At 42.6% G+C, this 17,775-nt stretch overlaps 1 protein-coding gene across 3 annotated transcripts in view; it reads left to right on the top strand.

The window, feature by feature from the left end:
• Nucleotides 1-11,041: 11,041 nt before the first annotated feature.
• The window catches only part of LOC126298210 (regucalcin-like), a 403,275-nt gene continuing 396,541 nt past the window's right edge, over nt 11,042-17,775 (top strand). For 2 of the 3 annotated variants that reach the window (XM_049989516.1, XM_049989514.1), the window contains exon 1: nt 11,042-11,148. The gene's annotated coding sequence lies outside the window, so the exon portion shown is untranslated. The other variant, XM_049989515.1, reaches the window with a different exon arrangement.

Here is a 17,775-nt window from a genome sequence, read left to right as displayed (position 1 = left end):
TGGTCCGTTGCGTTCCTGCGCAGCACACATAGCAGGAGAGACTCAGACTCTTGTCCTGTGTGTTTGATATGGGCGCATTCGACCAGCAACTTTCAACATAATGGTAATCTGCGACGATTCTGGTTATATTCACGTGATTGGAAACTGCGAGAGTGTCGGAGTTATGTAAAACTGTGTCATTTTCGTGTGGTAGTTTGCATGACAATGTCGTGACTTTGTTTACGCTTTTCATCTCTTCAGGACACGTGGCGATCGGCATTCGTTTCTGAATGAACCACTTGACCTTGCTGTCCGAACTGAATTCCGGCTGCCTCGTGCCGCTACGCTACGCTGCGAGCTCTACGAACGGCGCTCGGGCCGGCAGTCAACATTCGTAAGGCATTAAAACTTTATATCCACACCTTTATCTACATACAGGCTCCGCAAGCCACCGTACGGTGCATTGTGAAGGGCACCGCGTCCAGTAATTGTCATTTTCTTTTATGTTCCACTAGCAAATAGAGTGAGTGGAAAACGACCTTCTAAAAGCCTCCGAACGAGCACTTATCTTACCGTCGTTGTCCTTACGCGAAATCTACGTTGGTGGCAGCAGAGTCATTCTGCAGTCGGCCTGAAATGCCGTCTCACTAAATTTCTGCATTAGTGCCTCGAGAAAAGAGTGATACCAGTTGCTATGGTCGCATTATCTAACGTAAGCGTTATACAACAGACTTCGCTGCCGTTTCCGTTGCGTGGAGAAGATAGTGACGGTGAGAACTTTAATGACACTGATATCGAAACGTCAGAATGCGATTGTAACGCCGACGAAGTGCTGACTGCTTGCATTGGTTCTACAAGAACATAGTCTGTTAACTATTGTGCAGACAGAAGTAAATTTCCATTGATAGGGACACCAATTGTAAAAAGTCATGTTTCAGATCCGCCGAATCCGCTTAATACTTTCACATTCTTTTTTGGTGATAGTGTGTTAGCGATGATAACTAATGAGACTAACAAACACACCGAACAGTTCAAAAGTTCGTACGATGGATACACTGAAACAACGATCGCGCGTGCTAAAACGTTACATATTCCTTAACATCAATACCCTACGTTGAACTAACTGTTCTAGTGTTGTCAAGGTTGATATAATTCCGTAAGGACAGGAATATTATATAAGCAGATAAATGTTATCTATCTTGCTATAGATCTTTCATTGTCTAGGGTGTTCGTTCCTGTTTACGCTTTCCAATTAATATATCCGACGTTTCTTTGTTTCAGTGTAAGTCGATGGGATATTGTTGTCTCTTGATATCATCAACATTTATTAATAATTCTTGAGAGTTTCTACAACACTACGTTTTAAGTAAATGCACTGCGCAACATTTCAACTCAATACAAAGAACTTGATAGTTACATTGACCAATCTCGACAACAACTGAAACTATTATGGCGCGTTTGGCCCCTAAAATTACTGTAAGTATTACTTACATAGCTTCTAGATCCTTCTAGAACAGGATGTAGTTAAAATAAATTTTGTTATGACTGGCTTAACTGGAATAACTTTTCAGATATAACTTACATAATGTTTTCAGGAAACAATTATTTATATAAAGATTTATGCGCCTAATATTGGATAATGAAGGTTGCAAATTTTGAAAATATAAAAACTATCAGCTTCCTGTGTTTGTATAATTGTCGATTAAATTATCAATAGTAAATTAGAAAAATTGAAAATGAATACAGAAATTTTGTTTACGTAGAAACTGAAGCATAATAATGTTATTGTCCCTGTAAAACGGTTTTTACTCATTTAAATTAACAGTTGCGATTACTAACTTTCACGATTCACTTAATATTTTTTTTCATAATGCGGGGCCACAGTCATAATATATTTTTTTAAAGTCATTATCGCCATTAGACTGTTGTTTTAAACAAGTCTAATTGCGGTACTGACTTTAAATAAAGTTAAACGATTCATGATCGATGTTGCTAAATGCAGCGTTGTGAAAAATAAAATTATATTATCAAAAAAAATTGTTTTGGTGATTAGATATATGCAAAATTATCTGTAGATGTGGACTAAATAATTTAAGTATAACAATTAACTCAAGTCAGGCCGAAATTTACAACGAATCAAACATTTCAACTGAAGTACGAAAGTTCTGAGGAGGCAAGATTCATTACTGTGCACAAATGGGTAACGTCAACGGAGAATTCTATTCTTTGTTGCAAATGTTATTCGTATAAGACATAGTTCAGACACCTGATTTTGTATTACTCAGAGAAACAGATTCTTAAACACCGATTTTCAAAAAACGAATGCGTATGCACTAGCCCCCCCCCCCCCCCAAAAAAAAAAAATCCTTCGAAATACTGTAAAACTAAATCAAAAGTAATTTGCTTATTTTCGTAACACATTTTTCTGCTGCCCAAAGCCTCGAACTGTTGGCAACATATAATCGCAGTACACTTGTTCGCCCACTGCTTGAATACTACTCACCGGTGTGGGATCCGTACCAGATGGGGTTGATAGAAGAGATAGAGAAGATCCAACGGAGAGCAGCGCGCTTCGTTACAGGATCATTTAGTAATCACGAAAGCGTTACGGAGATGATAGATAAACTCCAGTGGAAGACTCTGCAGGAGAGACGCTCAGCAGCTCGGTACGGGCTTTTGTTTAAGTTTCAAGAACATATCTTCACCGAGAAGTCAAGCAGTATATTGCTCCCTCCTAAGTATATCTCGCGAAGAGACCATGAGGATAAAATCAGAGAGATTAGAGCCCACACAGAGGCATACCGACAATCTTTCTTTCCACGAACAATACGAGACTGGAACAGAAGGGAAAACCGATAGATGTAATCAAGGTACCCTCCGCCACATACCGTCAGGTGGCCTGCATAGTATGGATATAGATGTAGATGTAGATCACTCGATTTGAGAAAAGCATGTCGCGAAGTGTCAGATTAGAAAATGCTGTAAGAAAGCGCCCCCGAGGCATGGGGATAATTATACGGGCAGGAACATATAGTGGCGTGCGCAAATAACTTAGAATGTGGCACCACAGCGCTGGGAAATACCACGACTTGGTCCGCTACTCGCTGCAAGGATAAGCCCGGTTGAGGGCTGCTACATCACCCGTCTGGAACAACACTTTTGTATGTATGAGGTCACAGGTGACTCGCAGCGCCACGCCATCCTCCTGGCTCATGCATGTCCTTCAATGTTAGTGAAACCAAGCCTTTCCATATGATACCCTCAAGGCTAGTCTCTCAGATTATTTTGATTTCCAAATCTAAGTAGCAGCTGTTACAAGGCAGCATCGGAGTCATACCGTGAGTGGCTCATCAGGTTACAGGGGATATCAAGCGACTTTAAATTTGCATGTAGTAATGGAGAGTACCGGCAGTCGTACGCTTCTTCGCTCGTTAGAGACATGGTATTAGTGTACGCTCCAGACGATGATCTCCTTCGGCTCAAGGATCCGTCACTGGAGGCGTGTCTCCCAGTCATACGTGCATATGAATAGTCGATTCGCTCTTCAGTAACCCTACAGGACCCTGCCTTGGTGCTCGCGTCCAAGCTAGCCAAACCTTTCCGCAGACGCCAGCGGCCTGTGGATTATACTTAAGCAGAACAAACTGAGCAGGACCAACACCTGTCAGAGTGGGAGAGTACAGATGTAGTATACATTCAGTCTCTCCTCGCCCCTTTAGCCAAATGTATGACGTTAGAGGTTCAAATTGAAGGGGTGACAGTGGCCTTACAAACTGACACTGGTTCACCTGTCTGATAACTGACAGAAACGCCTGCACAAAAGTGGGGAAACCGACCACGCATCATTTTCCTATCCCACTGAAGAGTTTAAGCAATGATGTAATCGCGATGAAGTGTTTTTTTCAATGACAGTTGTGTTACAAGGACAAGGCAGTTACAGCTCGCATACTGGTTGTCGCTACACTCGGCGCCTGTAATTTGCTTGATATAGATCTCTTCCACGACCTGAGCCCGTCTGTGGGGATTTCAAAGCTACGATCAATGCACAAGCAGTTATGGACTCATATCCAATCCTCAAAGTGAAAGATATTGTGTTTCGTATCGCTTGGGGTAGGGTGTTTGCCAAAATTGACTTAAAGGATGCCTATCTGTAGCCCCTCCTCGACAAAGACTCTAAGAAGTACATCTGGACTTTTTAGATATAGTCGATGACCATTCGGCATTTCCAGTGCAACAGCCATATTCCGAAGGTATTTAGGACAGCTAATTGGAAAAGTTCCTGGAACAGCCAACTACATGGATGATATGTGGGTGGCAGGAAAAACCATTGAAGAACTCACTTGTAATTTAGTAGCACTGTTCGCTACTTTTCAAAAAGTGAATCTACATTGCTATCTGGACAAGTGTGAATTCTTTCTACAGCAAGTAGAATATCTGGGGCATCCATTCAGTGCATCAGCTATCTGGGTCACCCCAGTTTATGTGCTTCCTATTCCCAAGAATGTCTCGCAGCTAAAGTAATTCCTAGATCAAATCAATTACTACCACCACTTCATTCCCCAGACAGCAAGCACAGCTGAACCGTTACGTCAACTTTTACGAAAAAGTGTACCACAGAAATGGACGAACCAATGTGATCAAGCCTTCTGCAGGTTGATGCAGGCTCTTCTCAAACCTACATGCCTAATTGCATATGATCCAATTAAGCCATTGGTACTATCGGCTGGCGCATTTTATTACGGTGTGTGGGTGGTACTCTCCTACATTGCGAACGGAGTGGAACGTCCTAGAGGCTCTGTGTGCAAAACATTAAACCATATGCAGAAACACTAAAGCCAAATAGAAAAAGAGGCCTTGAACATCATTTTCGACACAAAGAAATTCCACAATAACATTATGGCCATCAGTTCACACTCCTCACAGACCACAAGCCACTCCTTCCGCTCCTCCGTTCATCAGTAGAACTTCCCACGTTTGCAATGCTGGCCCTCCTTTTGTCAGTTTACTCAGTTCAATTTCATTCAGCTACGCACCATGATGATGAGAAACTTCTCTCCCGATTACCTGTAGGGGCGAATACTGATTTCGACGTAGACCTGGATGTCTGCTTCCATTTGGGTGTTACATCAGAAGAAGCCATTAACAAACTACCTCTAGATACCAATACTATGAAGAAACACACAGCAATGGACCCAATCCTCAGCAAGGTCTTCAAAAGGGTGCAATCTCGGAGGCCATTCACCAGAAAGCTGTTACAGAACTGAGAACTTCAGGCCTTCTGGGATCATCACCATAATCTTTCTATATTCCAGGGGGTCGTACTGCTCCTAGGGCAAAATTGGCAAACATGTGTCATAACTCCAGATCGCTCCCACAGAGGGCACTGGAACTCCTCCACCAAGGGCACTTGGGAGTGGTCCTTACTAAGTAGCTGGCCAGACACCACATGTACTGGTGAGGAATGGAAATAGCCAATACAAAAATGGTTACCACTTGCCTATCCAAGCAAGTAGCTCCTGCCCACAGATTTTTTTCCAGTGGCCATTCGCTTCGACCCAATAGTCAAGAATTCATCTGGATTTCAGTGGACCATTTTAGGGACTTCTTGGCTCATTGTTATAGATGCAGGCTCAGGATACCCTCTCATCTCATGAATGCCTTCCATCACTTTGGTGACCACCATTCAGACATTAGCCAGGATATTCTCCTTAGAGAGATCCCCAGAAACTATAGTAAAAGAGAATGGTCCCCAATTTACATATACAGAGTTCCAGGAATTCTGTAACATTAACAGACTCACATTAGTCCATACAGCCCCATTTCACACAGCTTCCAATGGCCTGGCAGAATTGTTTGTCAGAACTTTGGAGAATCAAATGTCTAAACTCTACCAGCGTCATTCACACACTGATACACTTTCCTTTTTTCCATCATCTTACCAGGGACACCATCACAAGGGGGTGTCACCTACTGAGAAACTACATGGGCATCTGTTCGGTTCTCAACTTTCTATCATCCACCTGATGCTTATATCACACCAGTCCTCCCATCAACGACATCACAAGTATCCCCCTCAAGACCCAGTCTGGACTAATCCATACACCAGAAGACGATTACGATCGGTCCCAGTCACCCTTCAGCCACACCTAGGAAGGGCTGTGGCTGAAAACTCGTGTACTAATGTGTCTAAGCACAAACAGTACCTAAATCAATTTCGTCCACAATGGGGAAGGTCACAACCAGCAGAAAATCTGACATCACCATTTATTCCAGGAACTCTGGAGCTGGCAGTTGACAGTGATCAAACCCCAACCTGGGAAGATCCGCCACCTGGACCTACCCAATTCCCCTCCGCCCCTACCCTCCGTCCCTCCCACACGTAACGAAGGGCTCGGACGTTTGTCTCCATCTCGACTCTCTACGCCACCGTCCTAGTGAAGGAGGAGGGAGGGGGAGGGATGAGGAATGCTGTGGCTCGCTTACCACGGAGCGTCAGCGGTGAGGAATTACAGCCAAGCGCCGCAGGCTTTTGCACCCTACGACCGAAAGACAGAGCCGTGAGACATCTACATCGCCCGTCAGGATCAACACTTTTCCATGTATGAGGTCAAAGGTTACATGGAGGGCCACGCCTTCCTCCTGGCTCATACAGGCCCTTCAGTGTTTCAGTTAGTGAAGCAGTACACCCTGAAACTGAGCCCCAAGCCTTTCTCTATGATCTTGTGTTGGACATAAAAATAAGGCTGTTTTTATATCGTTTGTAAATTTATTTTTATGTATTTTTGTGCCATAATATATGGAGGGGATCCTTAACATTCTAATTCAGTGTTTGTCTTTAACCATAACCGCTGGCTTTGTACGTCTGATTTACACTGGATTTATCATATGTCTTGGTTTCACGAATTCAGTATCGCACACCTTTCTTTGTCCACAAATTACACCACATATACCTTAAGTCTATGTGTGAGTATTTAAGATTTGCTTCCTACAAAACGTCTTCCATTCAGTTATATTTCGTTTTGCTAAGGGACTACACTATAGATACTTACCTCGTTCGTATTCATCTTCCGTAAGAACCTTTGAACAAGGCAGGTAAGGCGTCGTTCGTGTAGTTCTTCGAGCCATACGACGGCAGAATCGGCGTAATCGTGAATTATTGCTGCCCCCACACAAGCCCTCCATTTTTAACTCATTAGATAGTGTAGTTAACAGACGTAAATACATTTGTCCTGTACAAATTGAGCCTATAAGGCCCAGTTTTAATACAGTTCGGTGCATTACAGTGTGAGCTTCACATTTAATGTTCTAGTTAAAAAAATCAGTTGTGTTACTTCGTAGTACACCTCCTTTCGGTGCACGTTGATTAACTTTTGCCATCTACATCCACTTGCATACTGCGCAAGCCACCGTATGCTGTATGGTGGCGGGTACCTCGTACAACTGCTGTTCGTTTCCTTTCTTGTTTCACTCACAAACAGGGCCAGGGAGAAACGACTGTCTGTATGCCTCCACCAAGCCCTAATTTATCTTACTTTATCTTCGTGACCCTTACGCGAAATATTCGTTCCCGGGAGCAGAATCGTTCTGCAGTCGACTTCGAATGGCAGTTCTCTAAATTTTCTCAACAGCGTTTAGCGACGAGATCCTCGTCATCCCTCCAAGGATTCACATTTGAGTTCACGAATCATCTCCGTAATATTCGTATGTTGATCGAACCTAACAGTGACAAATTCAGCAACTCTCCTCTGAATTATTTCGATGTCTGCCGTCAATCCGACGTGGTGGAGATCCAAAATACTCGAAAAGCACTCAAGAGAGGGTAGAAATATTGTTCTATACAGGGTGTTACAAAAAGGTACGGCCAAACTTTCAGGAAACATTCCTCACACACAAAGAAAGAAAATACACTCCTGGAAATTGAAATAAGAACATCGTGAATTCATTGTCCCAGGAAGGGGAAACTTTATTGACACATTCCTGGGGTCAGATACATCACATGATCACACTGTCAGAACCACAGGCACATAGACACAGGCAACAGAGCATGCACAATGTCGGCACTAGTACAGTGTATATCCACCTTTCGCAGCAATGCAGGCTGCTATTCTCCCATGGAGACGATCGTAGAGATGCTGGATGTACTCCTGTGGAACGGCTTGCCATGCCATTTCCACCTGGCGCCTCAGTTGGACCAGCGTTCGTGCTGGACGTGCAGACCGCGTGAGACGACGCTTCATCCAGTCCCAAACATGCTCAATGGGGGACAGATCCGGAGATCTTGCTGGCCAGGGTAGTTGACTTACACCTTCTAGAGCACGTTGGGTGGCACGGGATACATGCGGACGTGCATTGTCCTGTTGGAACAGCAAGTTCCCTTGCCGGTCTAGGAAAGGTAGAACGATGGGTTCGATGACGGTTTGGATGTACCGTGCACTATTCAGTGTACCCTCGACGATCACCAGAGGTGTACGGCCAGTGTAGGAGATCGCTCCCCACACCATGATGCCGGGTGTTGGCCCTGTGTGCCTCGGTCGTATGCAGTCCTGATTGTGGCGCTCACCTACACGGCGCCAAACACGCATACGACCATCATTGGCACCAAGGCAGAAGCGACTCTCATCGCTGAAGACGACACGTCTCCATTCGTCCCTCCATTCACGTCTGTCGCGACACCACAGGAGGCGGGCTGCACGATGTTGGGTCTCCACATCGATGTACTGTGGAGACCTCACGCCCCACGTGTTGAGCAATTCTGCGGTACGTCCACCCGGCCTCCCGCATGCCCACTATACGCCCTCGCTCAAAGTCCGCCAACTGCACATACGGTTCACGTCCACGCTGTCGCGGCATGCTATCAGTGTTAAAGACTGCGATGGAGCTCCGTATGCCACCACAAACTGGCTGACACTGACGGCGGCGGTGCACAAATGCTGCGCAGCTAGCGCCATTCGACGGCCAACACCGAGGTTCCTGGTGTGTCCGCTGTGCCGTGCGTGTGATCATTGCTTGTACAGCCCTCTCGCAGTGTCCGGAGCAAGTATGGTGGGTCTGACACACCGGTGTCAATGTGTTCTTTTTTCCATTTCCAGGAGTGTATGTTATGTGGGCATGTGTCCGGAAACGCTTACTTTCCATGTTAGAGCTCATTTTATTACTTCTCTTCAAATTACATTAATCATGGAATGGAAACACACAGCAACAGAATGTACTAGCGTGACTTCAAACACTTCCTTACAGGAAATGTTCAAAATGTCCTCCGTTAGAGAGGATACATGCATCCACCCTCCGTCGCATGGAATCCCTGATGCGCTGATGCAGCCCTGGAGAAAGGCGTATTGTATCACAGGCGTTCACAATACGAGCACGAATAGTCTTTACATTTGGTACCGGGGATGCGTAGACAAGAGTTTTCAAATGCCCCCATAAATGAAAGTCAAGAGGGTTGAGGTCAGGAGAGCTTGGAGGCCATGGATTAGTCCGCCTCTACCAATCCATCGGTCACCGAATCTGTTGTTGAGAAGCGTACGAACACTTCGACTGAAATGTGCAGGAGCTCCATCGTGCATGAACCACATGTTGTGTCGTACTTGTAAAGGCACATGTTCTAGCAGCACACGTAGGGGCCCAATCAAGACATCACCAACAATGCCTGCCCAAACGTTCTACATCTACATCTACATCTACATCCATACTCCGCAAGCCACCTGACGGTGTGTGGCGGAGAAAATCTGTGTTGATAACGTGATTGCACAATTGCGTGCGGATTCTCGTCAGCCCACACATGTTGATTGTGAAAATTTACTATTTGATCATCAGAATCGAGGAAGTACAGTACATACTGAGCTCTAACATGGAAATTAAGCGTTTCCGGACACATGTCCACGTAACATCTTTTCTTTATTTGTGTGTGAGGAATGTTTCCTGAAAGTTTGGCCGTACCTTTTTGTAACACCCTGTATATGTCATCTTTAAGGTGAATCACTCTTTCCCAATAAACTGAAGTCGAGCATTCGCCTTTCCTACTACCGTCCTTACGTACTCGTTCTATTTCATGTCACTCTACAACTTCACGCGTAGATATTTAATCGACCTTACTGTGTCAGACAGCACACTACTAATGCTGTATTGGAATATTTTTCCTATTCACGTGCATTAACTCACATTTTTCTACATTTAGAGGAAGCTACCATTCACCACACCAACTAGAAATTTTGTCTACGTTATCTTGTATGTTTCTACAGTCACTCAACGATGACATCTTCCCGTACACCACAGCATCGTCAGCTAATAACAGCAGATTGGTGCCCACCCTGTTCGTCAAATCATTTATGTGTATAGAGAATGAGAATGGCCCTACCATAGTTCCCTGGGTCATTCCTGACAATAACCAAGTCTCTGATGAACACTCGCTTTCGAAGCCAACCTACTGGGTTCTATTACCGAAGTCTTCGTGCCACTCACATATCTGGGAACCTATCCCGTATGCTCGTACCTTCGTTAACAGTCTGCAGTGGGGCACAGTGTCAAACGCTTTCCGGAAATCTGGAAATATGGAATCCTTCTGCTGGCCCTCATCCATGGTTCGCAGGATATCACGCGAGAAAAGGATAAACTCCCAGTTTCGCAAGAGTGATGCTTTCTAAACCTCAACTTTGAATTCCGATTGCGTCTTTAATGGGCCACATTTAGCGTCTGGGGACTTATTTCAGGACAGAAAGAGTGTTCACAATCTTGTATGAACGCTCAGGTACAGCTTCAAAAAGAGTGACATGTTTACAACGTTTGCATACCTGATACACTTCTGCGTGCTCCCCGGTGAATGGCTATCGTTTTATTTACTCCACAACGGTACATTTACGACCGACGAATATTGAAAAAATTTTGTTCGATTCGACGCCTCGTAGCATTCTGTGACCTTACCAGGTTGTTCTGCTCCACCTTGCATCTTGTTGGGCAAAGCTGTGCCGTCTGACAATCCTAGAGAGCGACAATAAAAGACGCGCCGTATGATTTAGGAATGTTGTTGATGTGGGGTTAGGGCATACGTGTTTGACACATCACCCCGGCGGCCTGCGGTCAGCATGCTGTTGCGTAACACAGACCAGCAGCTATCGGCAGCAGTGCAAGCGCTCAGTCTGTCTCCAGGCGCTACTGGCCCCGCAGTTGCAGGTACTGTGCACAGACCTCTCAGTACACCACACAAACGCACTTTTTCCGTACACAGTCCTGCAAAACACATCAATGTGCTTAAAGGACGCCCTCACGGAGGCACCACAATTAGTTGTAATAAAACTAGTCACAGACAAATCGTTTCGGTAAGCGACCATATCCTAGTCACGCATTAGTACTATATCATGTTTAAGGTAGGTTCTCTGGTGTCAGATACAAGAACTGCATTTTGGTCAAATTTTTGACCGAAAACGAGTTTCCTTAGAAATTATAGATTTTTGGCCGAATTTTCATTACCGAACGAAGAGTGGGAAATATACAAGTAATCAGAGTAGCTACAAAAGTAACATAAACCGATTGATATTTAAATATATCATATTTCATGCGTTCTGAACGAACCCTGAAAATTAAAAAACAAAATTTGAAAATCGAGAATTTTGTGAAAATATCTGTCTAAAAACAAGAAATATTTTTTTTCAATGACTGCGTGCTGCCACCTCTTTATTTCATGTACGACTGTACAATTTCGGTCTTAGATTATTTTCAAGCATCTAAAACGGAAGCATTATACATTGGACACATAAGTGACACTTGTGATATTAACATAGGAATAAGTAACATCTCTAGATATACTAGGCGGATCATAACTTACTTTATGGACGATTGATTTGTTATGTTATGCCTCGTACATTCTTGCTCCTATGAGTGCATATAATTGTCATAAAATAAATTAGAAAAAGTTTCTCGCTATTTTAGGAGCACGTTACTTTCAAGCAGTTGTTGCAAAGCTCTCATATATAAGGTCGGTGTTTTAACGTACTTACAGATTTTTTGTTAATTAATTTACATATGCCTTTGTTCTCAATTATGTTTAATTGTCGTTCATCACTGATGTAAATATGACTGTATGTAATTTGTTTAAAATAACTTGTAAATGTTTGTTCTGTTATTGTGGGAGCACATCATTTTTGAATAGTTGTTACAATGATCTTACATACAACATCGATCACAGCACTGTGATGAAACAGTATTGAAAACTATGAAAATCGAGTAAAAACTGCGTTATGGTTACATGATCTTTCACATTACAGTCATATTTATTAATGTTCAAATGGCTCAAATGGCTCTTAGCACTATGAGACTTAACAGCTGAGGTCATCAGTCCCCTAGACTTAGAACTACTTAAACTTAAGTAACCTAAGGACATCACACGCACCCATGCCCGAGGCAGGATTCGAACCTGAGACCATAGAAGCAGCGCGGTTCCGTACTGAAGCGCCTAGAACCGTTCGGCCACAGCGGCCTGCAATTGATGAATATAGCGGTAATTTTACAATCTATAGTTGTGTAATGCTTCAAGGTACAAAATGTAAAAAGTTATCTAGGAATTTTCCATTTCGCGGATCTTTTTGCTCATTTAAAACTCTGTCTGACTGATCTTTTAGAGGGATGTAAATTTTAATTTCCATTGGTGTCTCAGTGATGTCGTTCCCTACATAATTTATTTTCAGGTTATGGGGTATGTTTGGTTTCAAGAAACGAGAATCGACAGAAAAGAAAACCTATTCTTTTTTGTGCGAACCACTTGCGGGGATAAAAAACGCTTCTGAAACATTCTATATACCATTCGATTTATTTAAAACGTTTCACTGAGTTGAGTATGCTTTAATTTTGCATAAATTATGATATTATATAAGTAAGGGAAAATCTTACCAGGAGCCTATTTCGTATCTGGAAGCAGATAAGTGGTGTGATTGTAGTGGCAGAGCGGAGAAGAAGGAGGGGGAGGGGTGGTGGTGGAAGGAATTCACGGCTTTTATTTCATATGAGCGATATGCTATTGTACATGCCAGATAAGAGGAAGTATTTTTTCTACATGCAGATGGTGTAAGTACAATGGTTGGTGAAGTACAATGAAATGCAAACGATTTAGCAAATACGGCAGTGACTGTTTTCCGCTCGTTGCATACAGAGAAGAGCTGGTCTATTAACTGCAAATTTCTAACATAGATGGATTTTAGCGAAATTTTACTATCACATGCAGGCCATATAATCACGGATGCCTAGCACTTAAATTTTTAGGACTGAATATGGATGGAAAGGTATATTTGTTAAAAAGTTACAGATGCATAATTTAAAGCGCTGTGCTGGACATTGGTATGAGAATTTTATAATATGAAATCCATTTAACGTGTCATTTAACACTATACACGTGTTTTATTATGCATGTCTGAAGATGAACGTTTGATATGGTTGAAAACAATTATGTAAGAACTTGTGTCAGAATAATTTCTACTGTGACTGACACTAACAACTGCAAATCTGTTTACATTGTAAGTTTTGCCTCTATTGTATCTTATGATATATTCTGGAGCGATTCTGTGCGTTTACAACGGATAATCTTAATCTAGAAAATGGCGAAAAGAGTGAGTCACAGAGTTATTTCACAAACTTCGCACAGGGCGTTGGTCAGCTGTCTCGGACTTAAAGGCCTCTCATCTCAACAAACAAAGTTCTGTATCTGGTTTGTAATATATACTATGAACTCCAAAGAACGAAACCATAGTACGTACTCTGTAAATATTATACATAATCAGAATGTGCACTTGTGTTACACTGCGGAGTAACGGCAACAAGTTATATATTTCATCTTGCTTCCAGCATAACGGAAAAAGTGAATGTTTCACCCTTGAGTTTCAAATATTGGTTGAAAAACTTTCCTTTTATTCTGTATTGAAGTTTCTTGTAGGTGTGTACAGCATTAAAAAATCATGGGTTACTTACTGTTCATACAACCAAGACGTCTCATTTTCGTGTTGCTTTAAATTTTATACTGATTGTTACACTGCAGTCCGTATGCACAAAGACCCTTTCATGACAAAATAATTTATGTGCAGATATTCTCACTGCATGAAAAAAATTAATAATGTAAGTACATTTCTTTGAGAATTGAAGAGTGGAATTGTCAGACATTCTAAGTGACAAATCTCGCATTTGTCACGAGAATCGAAAAACAATGTGTCTCTTTGGAACATAACTTATAGTACCGAGAAAATTGCGGAGGTATTCTGATACCACAGAATTATGCTGCTCAATTCATCTCTGCAGAAAATAATGAGACAAATTAAAAAATAAGTAATTTATTAAGAACGTTCTAGGTGCCATACCAGGGAAATGGCTGGTTTCAAGTGCCAATAAGGAAGTTTGTACTGCAAGTACTATCATACTATGACAAGAGGTTTTATTTGTGGTAATACAAGTACAGAAATACAGCAGTAATGTCATAGTCAGCAAAAACAATTTCTCATATCTTTTTATTTTTCATGTGAAAATAACACGTTTAAGAAAAAATCTCCCAGTTTAGACTTCTGTTTTTTACACACCTCCATTCTTGGGGCCAGATATTGCAAAGTTTATTGTAGAACTCCGTGTGCTGTTGAGCAAGAAATGGCAATATCATCAATAGGACATTCTGTTTTGCAGCTAACAAATATGGCTGATCTTTCGGAGGACGTACGGCATGGCACACACCAGCATAGGTCTTCCCCCTTTTAAATACATTGACGTTTTTCCCATTTCTGTTTCACAGTAACAATTTTTAATAGTTATCTGAGATATGTGATTATGAGACAATTCGATTGTACTGCATTTGGAGATCTTACACGCCTGCACTGACAACAATGTTTCAGCAGCACTTTTAAATTCAAAGAACCTCATTGTTAGGCGGCTATTCATCTCTTGTCTTCCTCTTTTCACAACATTTTCCAGTCACATATTGTTTTGTCTGTTCCCTTCTCCTAATTTCTTTTTGCTATTTTTTAAACGCAAATTATCTCCTTCAATTACAAAGATGTTTATTGATAGTAGCTAAAGCTTACATGCACTCTGATTACCACACAAACTGTGCATCAACTAAACGCCGGAGGCCTTAACGCATGCCACTTGGAACGCCAGAGGGAAGCGCTACTTGTCACAGAAAACATGCACCACCTAATAATGGAAGTTCGAAAAATTTTTTCTGTGATTTGTTACCTGGAACTATTCTAGGGGTATGCAGCAGATTACTAAGAACACAGGAGTACTAAAACACGTTTTGCGAAAAAATGGCACTTGAAACATTTCCACTCTTTAATCGCAGTTTATTTCCGGGTATTATTACTCTAAATGGACGAAGGATAATTTATTACTTACCTGCAGTAGAACCGCAGTGTATACCTCCTGCCTGGAGCACGTGACTTTGGGGGATCCAATAAACCTCAAAAACACTGTTACACTGTGTAGGATATCACAAAAGTACCATCGACAGACGAAGGCTGGTATTGCGGGGCGTGGTGAATAGGAGATGGTGTCTGATGATCCTACCTCTAAACTAAATTAAACTGAACTGAACTTAGTGAGTGAGCATATTACCAGCACAGCGCATGCTTGTGAGAACTGTTGAATTGTGTACGCATGTACGCACACCAGATAAAATATTATTTGTATGTCCACCCTTGTAATAGATGGTTACAAGGGCTTCGGCTGTCCTTTCGCTGTATGTGTGTGTGTGTGTGTGTGTGTGTCCTGTCTGGTTTGATACGGCCCGCACGAATTCCTCTCCTGTGCCAACCTCTTCATCTCAGAGCAGCACTTGCAACCTACGTCCTCAGTTATTTGCTGGATGTATTCCAGAACCTCTTTTCCTCTACAGTTTTTATCCTCTACAGCTCCCTCTAGTATCATGGAAGTTATTCACTGACGTCTTAACAGATGCCCTACCACCCTGTCTCTGTTTCTTGTCAGTGTTTTCCAAATACTTTTTTCCTCGACGGTTCTCTAGAGAACCTCCTCTTTCCTTACCGTATCAGTCCACCTAATTTTCAAAATTTTTCGGTGGTACCACGTCTCAAATGCTTCCATTGTCATCTTGTCCGGTTTTCTCTGTAGTCTATGTTTCACTACCATACAACTGTGTACACCAAACGTACATTCTCAGCAATTTCTTCCTCAAACTAAGGCCTATGTTTAATACTAGCAGACTTCTCTTGACCAGGAATGCCCTTTTTGCCACTGCTAGTCCACTTTTTATGTGCCCCTTGTTCCGTCCCTCATGGGTTGTTTTCGTACTTCGTGATAACCAATCCTGATGTTACGTTTCTCACTGTTCTCATTTCTGCTACTTCTCATTACTTTCGTCTTTCTTCGATTCAATATTTTCAATTAGATATAAATATTAAAATACCTGCACCCGTCTCTTTTGCATTTAATTTATTTACGCAACTAGTTTCGGCGTTCCATTACATCGTCGATTGATGAACGGGAGGATAGCGTTATGTAAACCAGAGATCTACGCCTCGCGGGGTAGCCACGGGGTCTAGGCGTCTTGTCACGGTCCGGGCAGCTCCCCCCCGTCGGAGGTTCGAGTCCTCCCTCGGGGATGGGTGTGTGTGTGTGTGTTGTTCTTAGTGTAAGTAAGTTTAAGTTAGATTAAGTAGTGCGTAAGCTTAGGGACCGATGACCTCAGCAGTTTGGTACCATAAGACCTTACCATAAATTTCCAAAAAAATAGATCTACGGGGACTGGAGACTGTCATCGTCAATGACAGTAGGTTTCAGATCTGACAGGAATTGCTGCTCCTAGTGAATGCTGGTCTATCACAACAACTTTCCGCACGACATTGCGGAGAAAGTAGCATTCAAACGAGTTTAGTAGTCGAGTACCTTGCAAAAGATCTTTGCTCACAGTGGCAGCTAAGCCTGCACATCTACAGTATGACAGATAACACAGAAACTGGACAGTAGCTGACTGAAGTCGTGTATTGTGGTCTGGCGAGTCGCAGTTTCCTCTCTTTTAAATTACACTCTAAGACAAAAAAAAGTTACACACGGTGAAGGACTCATCCGAATGGGACGGAAATCCGTAGATATGGTTTACAAGTCCAGACAAACAAATGATTACGATTTCAGAAAAATTGCATGATTTATTCAGGAGAAAGAGCTTCACAAATTGAGCAAGTCAATAATGCGTTGGTCCACTTCTGGCCCTTATGTAAACAGTTAGTCGGCTTGGTATTGATTGATAAAGTAGTTGGATGTCCTCCTAAGGCTAATCGGCCCAAATAGTGTCCAATTGGCGCTTTAGATAGTCAGAACCCTAAGCTAGTTGGAGGGCCCTGCCCATAACGTTCTCAATTGGGGAGAGACCCGACCACCTTTCCGGCGAAGGTAGGGTTTGGCAAGCACGGAGACAAGCAGTAGAAAGTTTCACCGTGTGCGGGGGCCATTATCTTGCTGAAATGTAACCCCAGAATTTCTTACTATGAAGGGCAACAAAACGAGGCTTAGAATATCGTCGACGTACCATTACGCTGTAATGTTGCTACGGATGACAACCAAAGGGGTCCTGCTATGGAAACAAATGTTTGTATGTGCAAGTATATAACATCTAACGATTTCTGTCGCATTCGGATAATTACTTCGTGGAATTTTTTAGAGTATAATTTAAGGTGTATGATGCACAGGTCAATAAGGAGTTAAGTTCACTGTGTATGAAGGGTGTAGCTCAGGCCAGGTGCGCGTTTTCCGTACAATGGCTTGGAACAACTTATTAGGGTCACCGTGAACATTCACAAGGATGGTAATTTCAAC

This window comes from Schistocerca gregaria, chromosome X (genome assembly GCF_023897955.1).
Source record: "Schistocerca gregaria isolate iqSchGreg1 chromosome X, iqSchGreg1.2, whole genome shotgun sequence".
Taxonomy (NCBI): domain Eukaryota; kingdom Metazoa; phylum Arthropoda; class Insecta; order Orthoptera; family Acrididae; genus Schistocerca; species Schistocerca gregaria.
Note: the sequence above shows the minus strand (reverse complement) of the source record. Positions and strands in the feature narration are given on the sequence as shown.